The following is a 10,860-nucleotide window of genomic DNA, read 5'->3' on the forward strand; positions in this document are numbered from 1 at the left end:
TTACAATTAAGCACATTACTTTATGTCCAAAAATAATAACCAATAGAATGTACAAGTAATCATTTATAAATGATATTCATTGCTTTTATTTTCTTGACTGTTAGTTTGGGTGGTGGAATACTGTGAAGATACCAAGCTTGTCCTACGTTCAACCACAACTTGATATCCATGCTTGAAAGAAAGCTTTAGGTCTTCCTCCATGGGAGCCTCTTTGAATTGTGACCCCTGCAATTTTGCATGAGAACATGAATTTTTCTTATTATGTGATAATAATTAAAATTGTTAAGAATTTATAATTTGGATGCAATTTTTTTTTATATACTTACAATTTTTTCAGCTAGTTTCGAGTAACCACTCGGGCCAAGATGATGCCGCCCATGTTTGGCTATTCTGGCCATCGTTTCTTTGGAAGTATCTGGGAGCCTATATTTAAAACATTGAAAAACTTAGTTAGATGTTGCAATGCTAATAAAACATCATAATTTAATTATTAAAACGGCCTCATACCTTCCTGGTTCGGGTGGTGTCTTCCCTTCTTTTCAGAGTGCATTCTCATTTGCATCTTCCATGAGTGCTCTCCACTCCATATTTGGAATCGATGGAGGGAGATCATGCGACCTGGCCCTTTCCAATTGAGACCTATACTGGTCCCACAAATATTTTAAATGTAGGCCTGCCTTTGAGGTAATTGCAGTTTTGTTGAAGGTACCGTCACCAAACAGGCAAACCATCCTAGTAATAAGTTCATCTTTTAACTTGGAACTTTGGGATTTCAAGTTTTTGCGATTTGTGGGCCCAAATATTTCCAAGGTCATGTCATACAAACGCCTATAGAATACGTCATTTCCTGCGAAACGATATTATCATTAGTTTAAAATAATCACAAACTATACGTTAATTTCATTTAGATTGTACTTAATATATAAAACAATTCTTAAATACCTGGAAGTTTCTCTATTTTCATGGGGAAATTATCATCATCTACCAAAAATGTAATTGGTAGTGTTCCTATGCTAGTAACATGGGAAGATCCATGAAAGCTCACTTCAAATTCTGTAATGATATCATGCTATGCATCCACAACATCATCTACAAACGTATGTTGTTTAGGAGGTGTAGATCCTACCATGTGTGGTTGAGAGGGTGTACCAGTCTTAATGATTGGTTCATCACTCATAGGTGGAGCATCGACACTACTACCAACACTGACTACCATAGTCAAAACATGAGGATCATACTCCGCCAAAAAATCCTGTAAAACAAAGTGTTTTTATTATTATAAAGGATGAGATAATTAAAATCACAAACAAATAAATGAGGCAATTAAATGAGTTTCTCACCCCATACTGACGAATTTCGTGCATCAAGGTTTTTGTTTTTCCTCTTATCTCTTTTGTCTGAGGCTCAATCATAATTAAAGAACTAAATTTCTTGTTTTCTTTCATTAAAAGTTTCTTTATTGTTTGGATTAGATCGATGGACATAAAAATTTGTTATTAAATAAGCTCTTCCTTAGGAGTATCTGTGGACTGCTCTAAGGCTGGTTCCTTCCCCTTATCACCCTGTTTATCAAATAAGTGTAATTTGCAATTCATCCACAATTAATCATCATTGTATTAATAAGAAAACCATTACTAACATATGTCTAAATTTATATAGAAACATCACATTATATGGTGTGAATTCCCCAGCTAACTAGCAATTCACCCTATTATAAGAATTAGGATTTCAGGCGCCAATAACATCTGGAAAATTCTGAAATTTTAACCATGGACTCCTCTCAAGAAACACAAAAAACCCACGAAGGAATTTCGTTGGTTTAGACTTCTGAAATTCGACCCCCTTAGAGCCTAGCTTCAGTAGCAACTGCAAAACTCGACCTGCTGGAATCTGCCTGTAAATCCTCTCGGAAATGGACCTGAAATGTTGGGCTAACCTTTGCTATGAATCCTTGGACTTCTCGGATGGGCTTCCGGCATATGGCACCTGCTCCTTAGCTCCACAAAATCGTTGGACTGACCCTCTGCGCTGCCCCCAAGCCCATTAATTTGAACTGCTGGGATACTGGCTCTGCTGGCTCCAAAACTCACAAGAAAGGTTGGCCCTTTGCTTCTCTCCCAATCCTCTAACTCTCCCAGAAAATGCTTGATCACTAATAGCTCCAAACTCCCCCTGCGTATTCTCCATCTAGCCAGAAATATGCACTCCCTGTTGTGGTTGAATGGTAGTGTTGTAACACACTCCCAGAACTCCTGAAATACTTATGGAACTGCCTCTCTAGGGCAGACACGAATGGTCCCCCAAAGTAGAGGTTGAATCTCCCACTTGAGAGATTCATGGCTAAACAGCTGGTTGACTATGCTAAACAACAGAGTGAACAGTCAAGTAATTTTGATTGCAAGGTGTAAGAATGAATCGAAATGAGAGCTCCCTCCTCCTTTTATCCTTGTGGGTCTTGCTTGCCTCATGTGGACCCCTCCATCCAGCACTTCGAATTCCCTCCAAGACATTTGAATGGCCTAGTTCGAATTCCCACGCGGTGACCCCCACCTTCCATTAGCAACCAAATTAAGTCGAATTTCCTCCTAAGTTCCTAAGTCAAAAATGCTGGGTTCTTTCCCTTAGCCAAAATTGTGCAAAAATGGGTGGAAACACCCTGTTACAAATTTGTTTAAGAAGGGACATGACAGTCCTCCCCTCCCAAATTTTGCTTACCCTCAAGCAACCTCAAAGCTGGGTGCTCCAAAATGTGCTCACCCTCCCAGGTGGCATCCTCATCCGGCAAGCTCCTCCAATACACCAAAGATCGCTTGACCTCAAGCAATGCCTGAGCAAGCATCATCTCTAACTATTGCTCCCCACTGTCACTGCAAAATGTGTAAGGGCCCCAGATGTGCCACTAGATCGTGCCTGACCTCTACACTGTCCTGATATGAAAGAATCCTTCAATACTAGGATCCCAGGCAATCCCGTCCAACATGAAGCTCCCCTCACTCCACTCACTATCCTGCGCAGTTAATGTACGATAAGTCCCCTGCTCCATCAGTGATTCACTAAAGCCCAATCGAAGATCTGTATGATCTCCCCCTGCAGTAGATGGTGCATCCCTAAAGGTTATTGAGCTATGAAGAGCTATGATGCCCCAGTTCCTTGCTAGTCCTAGAGTGGTGCCACCATGTTGATGCTGCGCTACTCTGACTATGTCATACTCCCCATCGTGCGCAGTCAGTATCCTCCTCTCCTGGAACTCGATGGTGGAATATTGAAAGAGGCGAGACACATCGTTCCTGGGCATCTCCATGGCAACAAGGCCTACCCATCCAAATCTAACTCTGAACCTGTGCAGCAACAAAGAATGTCTGCCTCCCCATATGATGAAATCCTCTGTGAACCCCCATGTGTCATCCCAAGAGTGAACTATATCACTATCTGCCACGACTCACTCATCATGAGTGATCTATCGATCAACTGAATCCCTGCATCCTATAGCCAGACCTCCTGCGGCATAGCCCTGTCAACTGATGGAATCCCTCTAGCCCTCGTCTCTAGTCCTTGCATGTGATCACTATATAGGCTCCATATATCGCATGCTAATATGATGCATGCTAATATGCCTTGTGCCTGCCACTGTGTAGTACCGATGATCGCTGGAAGCCACGTGTGCCAAAGAGCTACCCCCTGAATGCAACCAAAAGATGGGTATCCAATACTCGTAATCGACTCAGGGCATGTGGATCCCTCCTGTCCCTACCAACCATCTCCCCTGGGTCTGCCATCTGCCCTCTCGATAACGTGCCAATATAAGGTCTGGAGCTCGGACACATATTGGGAAACTACTTCAGTCGTAACCGCTATCCTCTGTTCATGCTCGGTCCCGACATTCCCTGAGAAAAGAGTGACACATGTCTCCCTCAGGACTAGCTCCCTAGACGTAGGCTCAGTGATGAATGATATGTCACCCCTGCAGATGATCACCTGATTCTCCAACCTGTGGCTATCAACCGACGCACCAATCCAATGCCACTGCTGAAAAGTCTACCCCCTAGTGCACTGAGTGTCACCCAAATAGCTCGAGTGAGCTCCTCGTCCCCCATTGCTCATGCCCAGAGTGCAAGAAGTCGACAACAAAATCAACTATGCCCGAGAGGGATGTAGAAGATGGTCAAGCATGCGAGTCCCTGCGGATACCATCAAGTATTGCTCGTTTGTGTCCTCGTCGATCTTAGGTGAACTATGCTCGAAGATATGCCCCATGTTTCCGTCCAAGGGTCTCCCTGGAGGCAACACTCTAAGGCCTCGTTGTGTAGTACTATACACCCCTACATACCACCGATCATCCCAGTACTCCTGTACATGCCACTGTACACCGTGGCCTACCCTTGTACACCACTGGATACCCTAGGCTACGACTATCCCATCCTGTATTGTCCTATGTCCTGCTTGTGTCACTGTACCTATCACTCCCCGCATGTACTCAATGCGATGTGAGGCACTCCCACTCCACAATGCAATCCAACATACTATGACACACCCCCATGTGTCTCCATTCCCATTTGTAGACCACTGCTCTACGCTAGATGCTCCTACCCATCCTTGAATGAGATGGCCTAAAGCTGTGTCCATATGCATCGACCTGCATCCAACTTGGACCATCACCTCCACTATCACATCACCATGCTCTTCAATGAGGGGACCTCCCCTCCAAGTCCTCCCTAAGGGATCCAAGAAGTGAACCTCCCTAGGAGTCAGCAACGATGCCACCACTGCTCTGCAACTCTGTGTCTCACACAAATGCCAAGAATCCCCAACTCCATACGAGGCACTATCTGGTGGCCTACCAATGCCACCTCCTCCAACAAACTCATGCCAAAGTATTTTGATCATATTGAGATGTCATGTGCAATTGTCATATCAAGGCAACCCAAGAAGTTTGTCCAAAAACTGGTTGGCCACTGGCGCTGACGGAAACTCTCCTAGCGAAAATGCACGCTCGATTGCTAGGTCAACTATACCCTCTAGGTCGTAGTTAATTGGTATAATTGGGAAATGATAGGTGGTCCCTCTTGGATCCCAATGCCAATCGGGGCTTCCAGCATCCCCAGTGCCTGGAAACTCCTGCTGAGCTCCACCTGGGTCCACTACCATCTACATAGTCCACTCCACTGGGTACCAACTCATAATCTCTCGCCACCCAACCCCAAGAGAGGGATCGAATGCACGAACTCCGACACCTAGTACAACCCTATCATGCCGATGCTGCACCCTGTGCAACTTGGGTTGTCTCATCTCCCTATCCTGGTCAATACATACAATCTGACTAGGTAGCTCTGTCTCCCTCTGCCCAATGGGCCAGGGTAACCTAACAGTGCTACCAACCCCGTCTATGTTTGCTCGAAGAGGGCTGCTCTCATGCTCCAATGTGCACTGTAGCTGCACCAGTAGGGAATCCAACTCCTCCCCAACATGAGTCAATTTTGCCATGGACTCGGCACAAACCGCTCTCATTCCCTCCAGCTCCTCGCTCTATTGTAGAAGAGCCTCACGCACTAATGTGACCTTCCTTTTTAATGCTAGAAGGTCGGCCTGAAACTAGTGACACTGTTGTGGGCATCTATCACCTGTAAACTCGGTCACAGCTCCAGATACCTCAACAACTATTGGCATCTCGTCCATGGGTGGCTCCTCCTCAACAGATGGCTCTATGTGTGTAGGCTCTATCTTCTCCACCAAGGTGTCAACTGGGGCTATCAAAGAGGTCTCTAATAAAAGTGACTCATGTGCCACATCAGGTATATCAATGTGCTCCTCACCATCCTGTGGGCTCTCAGCATCATGCTCAACCTCCTCCTCTAGCTCCTAATATATGAATCCAGGTCTCCACCAACAAAAGTGCCCCCTGGTCTCACCCTCTAATTGTCTCTGTCCTCCCTGCTCCCTTTTAGGAGATCTGGTACCTTGATCTCTTTCCCCACATGATGTAGATGGTTGCACCCCCACGGTCTACACACCCCTCACGTCTCTGCTGTAAGGGTGAGGATGGGTTTGGTCTGTCACCCTCCTCAATTGGGACAACCTCTCATCGTTCCAATGAATTCTACCCCATAATTTCTGCATACTGGGTTTCCATTGAGCCATGGGTTTGTCTCTAATTTCCCTCGCCACTGTGCACTCATACCCAAAGCTTCCATGATCTTCTGGCTAGTTTCTCACAGCTGGGCTAGGATCATGCTCTGATACCACTGTAATGTTCCAAACTTAAATAAACAGTGATATGCAAAGCAAAAACGATTTACAACACAAAATTTTAAACAATCAGCAAATGCTCATAAAAACTCCAGAAGTAAGAACTAGCTTTGCCATTTTATTAATCAATGGAGCAAGTACAATAGTATGGAGAAATGAACCTGGGCTTGCCTCAATGGAAAGTGTGACATAACCCAGGTGATAATACTGTTGAAAATAGCAACAAGAAATGATAAAAATAGAATCCATAATATTCCAATTTTAATTTGTCCTTGAATTATAATTGTGAATTAAATTCGAATTTAGTCTCACCAGCTGCTTGGAAATAATTAATTAATTGATTATGGATTAATTAGTTAGAGAAATTCAAGTTAGAAGTCTTTCTGCAGTCATGCAATAGTTAATCCTTAAATTAAGGAGATTATCCATTAATTAAGGAGATAAGATTGAGTTATATTTGAGTTGTAATTAGTTAGCTTAGTTTACTGAGTTAAGTCTAGTTAAATTAGTTCCAAATTGTTTGAGGAACTAATTGTGAGTTCAGTCAGTTAATGCATGTATGCATCCAACTAGTGTACTCCAGATAATTGAAGATTCTCTCATAAAAAACTCATGTATGTCTATTCAGAGAAGGACCCAGTTGAGCTAAATGTCAAGGACACGTTACTATCAGTTGCATGAGTTTTCCTGTAAAGGAAACTCATCCATGCAGAAGGAATAAGGTTCCTTGAGGATTGCGCAGTTTTACAAGGTGTGAGATCAGTGTGAGTGATCATGTTACACTTGGTAACAATAGGATCAACTAGGAGAAACAACGCAAGGAAATAGGAGGCTTGGAGGGTAGAGGAGAAAGTTTGTGAGAAGCCTTGTTTGCCTGTGAGCATCCATGAAGATTGTACTGAGAGCTGGCTAGCAGTGGGAGCTAAGGCTTTGTGTAATTCTGAGATATTTTCACCTTGTATGATAATACAAATAGTGGGGTTTTTAGCTGAGGCTTTCCCCCGAGTATTCTTATGTGTTTCATGTGCATTAATTCTTCTTCTGGTTATATGTGTTCTGCTTGATATTGGTCAAATCTATTAAGCTTCCGCATGTTTGATTGTAGAAGTAGATTAAAGTATTTTGCGTTAGTTATATTGCATTATTAGGTTAATCTAGAGTCAAAATTTCTACAAATACAATGATCTCAAATGTTGGAAACGACTGCTCCTCTAATTCTCTGCGCTACTAAGAAAACTACACTACTTGTTGGAAAGGAACTGTAAGAAACTCCACCTACAATGCTTAGAAAATGCTGCAAATTTAACCTCAAGCTCCTTGAAAAAAACCCACAAAAAGCAAAAAAGGGTTCGACCTATCTCCGAGCCAAAGTCAAACCCACAAAATGGTGTGAATTCCCAAGTTAACTAGTAATTCACCCTATTATAAGAATTAGGATGTCAGGCCCTAATAACATCTGGAAAATTATGAAATTTTAACCATGGACTCCTCTCAAGAAGCCCACAAAAACCCATGAAGGAATTTTGCTAGTTTAGACTTCTGAAATTCGACCCCCTTGGAGCCCAGCTTCAGCAGTAACTGCAAAACTCGGCCTGCTGGAATTTGCCTGTAAATCCTCCCGGAAATGGACCCAAAGTGCTGGACTAAGCTCTGTTATGAATCCTTTGACTTTCCGGATGGGTTTGCGGCCTATGGCATCTTCTCCTTAGATCCACGAAATCGCTGGACTGACCCTCTACGTTGTCCCCAAGCCCAGTAATTCAAATTGTTGGGATATTGGCTCTGCTGGCTCCAAAAATCATAAGAAAGGTTGGCCCTTTGCTTCTCTCCCAATTCTCTAACTCTCCCGGAAAATGCTTGATCACTGATAGCTCCAAACTCCCCCTGTGTATTCTCTAGCTAGCCAGAAATATGCACTCCCTGTTGTGGCTGAATGGTAGTGCTATAACACACTCTCGAACTCCTGAAATACTTATGGAACTGCCTCTCTAGGGGGGGCACGGATGGCCCCTCGAAGTAGAGGTTAAATCTCTTGCTTAAGAGATTCATGGCTAAACAGCCGGTTGACTCAACTAAATGGTAGGGCGAACAATCAAGTAATTTTGATTGCAAGGTGTAAGAATGAAACCAAATGAGAGCTCCCTCCTCCTTTTATCCTTGTGGGTCTTGCTTGTCTCATGTGGGCCCCTCCATCCAACACTTCGAATTCCCTCTAAGACATTTGAATGGCCTAGTTCGAATTCTCATGTGGGTGGCCCCCACCCGCCACTAGCAACCAAATTAAGTCAAATTTCCTCCTAAGTCCCTAAGTTGAAAATGTTGGGTTCTTTCCCTTAGCCAAAATTGTGCAAAAATGCGTGGAAACACCCTGTTACAAATTTGCTTGAGAAGGGACATGACAATTTTTATCATTAGAGTTCTCATTTTGACGTCATAATTTTAGTTAAGTCGATGACTAGGTTTTCACCTACCAACCAATAATAGAATAAATAAAACCTACTTTAAAAAGCAACATTTTAATACTAAATTTCTCAAACTATATCAATATAAGGTAATCTAAGGTATACAACTTTAAATGACACCCTATATATTAACTACTCAATCATTGAAAACAATCCCTATATATGTCCCATAAGAATATAATAATGTATCTTTCAAATGGGTTTAGGTGGTTTCAAGATGGTTGGAAGGTATGTTAATAATGTATCTTTCAAACAAACAATCCCTATATGTGTCCCATAAGAACATAATAATGTATCTTTCAAATGGGTTTAGGTGGTTTCAAGATGGTTGGAAGGTATGTTAATAATGTATCTTTCAAATGGGTTTAGATGGTTGTAAGGTATGCTTTTGCATTCTCCCTACCTAAGTTCAAATTCTCAATTAGACTGTAGTTCATTATGAAAATGCTATCGAAGTAGATGCCCCTTGTAAGTGAAACCTCCTATATGAATACATCTTTAAACATGTCAAACCTTGCTAGGTCATACATTTCTTGCTAAACACCTCACATCACTTCAGTGGGAAATATGATGGTGGAAAAGAACTGAATAAGCTTGGGAAGAACGCGTGTGTACATTTTGCACGTCTGGGGTAGTGGAATCAGAAAAACATTTCATTTTGAAATGTGATGCATTCAAAGACATCAGAGAAAGTTATGGGAATATGTTAACATTGGTTTATTGGCACTGTCTTTTCAATGATGGGACTGTTCGAAAGTTGAGCGAACTCATCATCAATTTGAATAAAAAAAATAGAATTACAAAAAACGAAAAACAAAATACTAATAGTCCCATAAATTATTTTTAGTCGATAAATATTAAAATATCATTTCATTTCCTTTCTCAAACCAAGTCATAATTTTCTTTCAAAATGGTGTCACTAAAATAAGTCTATAATTACCTTAGTATCTACCCATTATTGATTCCTCGATTTAAAAAGAATAAAAATGTTTCAAACAAATATACCGTTAAAGGGGCTTGAAGTGTTTGAGCATTTCCTCCCTACAACTGTATTAAATGTAATTGATATGCCCTAACGCATCCGGTACGAGGGTTTTAATCCGCTTCACCTATTTTATTTCGAGTAAAACGCCGTGGCGGGAGGTCGCGATCAGGGATGGAATTTGGATTCCTCTTTACCCGTCAAACAATGTTTTTTTGATGTTTTGTGTCTTTATGCTACCCATCAAGAAACATTATGTTTAAAATTTTTCCCTTTAAAAGTGAAGTCTTAATAATAAATTAACCCTTCACTAATTAAGATTCGATTAAAATATTACTCCTCAATATTACAATTATGTTAAAAATTTTCACATATTTATTATAAGCAAAGAAACAAAATGACCATAACATAGAAAAGATTTATTCAATCATGAATTTTAGTTTGAAATTTCATGAACAATAACAATAAAATCTCCATAGCTTGTTGTCCTTGACCCGGACATGCTAGAACATTCATATGTAACATGCACGTCAAGTCACATCAACAAATCAAAAGGGGCCTAAATAGATTTACGCGTGAAAAATTGAAAGCTTACAATACTTGTGGCACAAAATCAAATAGAGAAAGACTAAAAATGTGAAGCCTAGGAGTAAAAATACATTAAAAAAAAATTATCTACAAATTTATAGCTTCTATTTGTAATAATTGCCAAAGCATTAAAAGAGCCAAACAAAGCAATTTCTAGATGGTTTTGTCAAAAAAAAATCCCAAGCTAACATATCTACATTATTTTGTTTACAATTGATTTCTTCAACACCAAAGAGATAAACGTGACACAATAACAAGATGGCAATCAATGTTTCCAATATTAACAACTCTGTGGGGTTTGCTTGAGTTCACCATTTTTGTTTGGGTTCAACTCATAATATATTTACTAACAATAAATCTATTCACAATGTTTTCAAATTAAAAAAAAAAGATGGATGATGAGCCCTAAATTATTCACCAATTATGGTGATTAATTTTTTTTTACCGATATTGAATTATCAAAAATCAATATCTATCTCTATATATATAGAAGCATGGGTCTATGAATGTTTTAGCTTACCATAAATTGAGAAGTTAAACCAGGTTTACCAATGCAAAAGTGGCCTACCATAAATAGAAAATTGA

This window comes from Pinus tabuliformis, chromosome 1_2, assembly GCF_031772625.1.
Source record: "Pinus tabuliformis cultivar Carrire ecotype Pingquan chromosome 1_2, CPIR1, whole genome shotgun sequence".
Lineage (NCBI taxonomy): Eukaryota > Viridiplantae > Streptophyta > Pinopsida > Pinales > Pinaceae > Pinus > Pinus tabuliformis.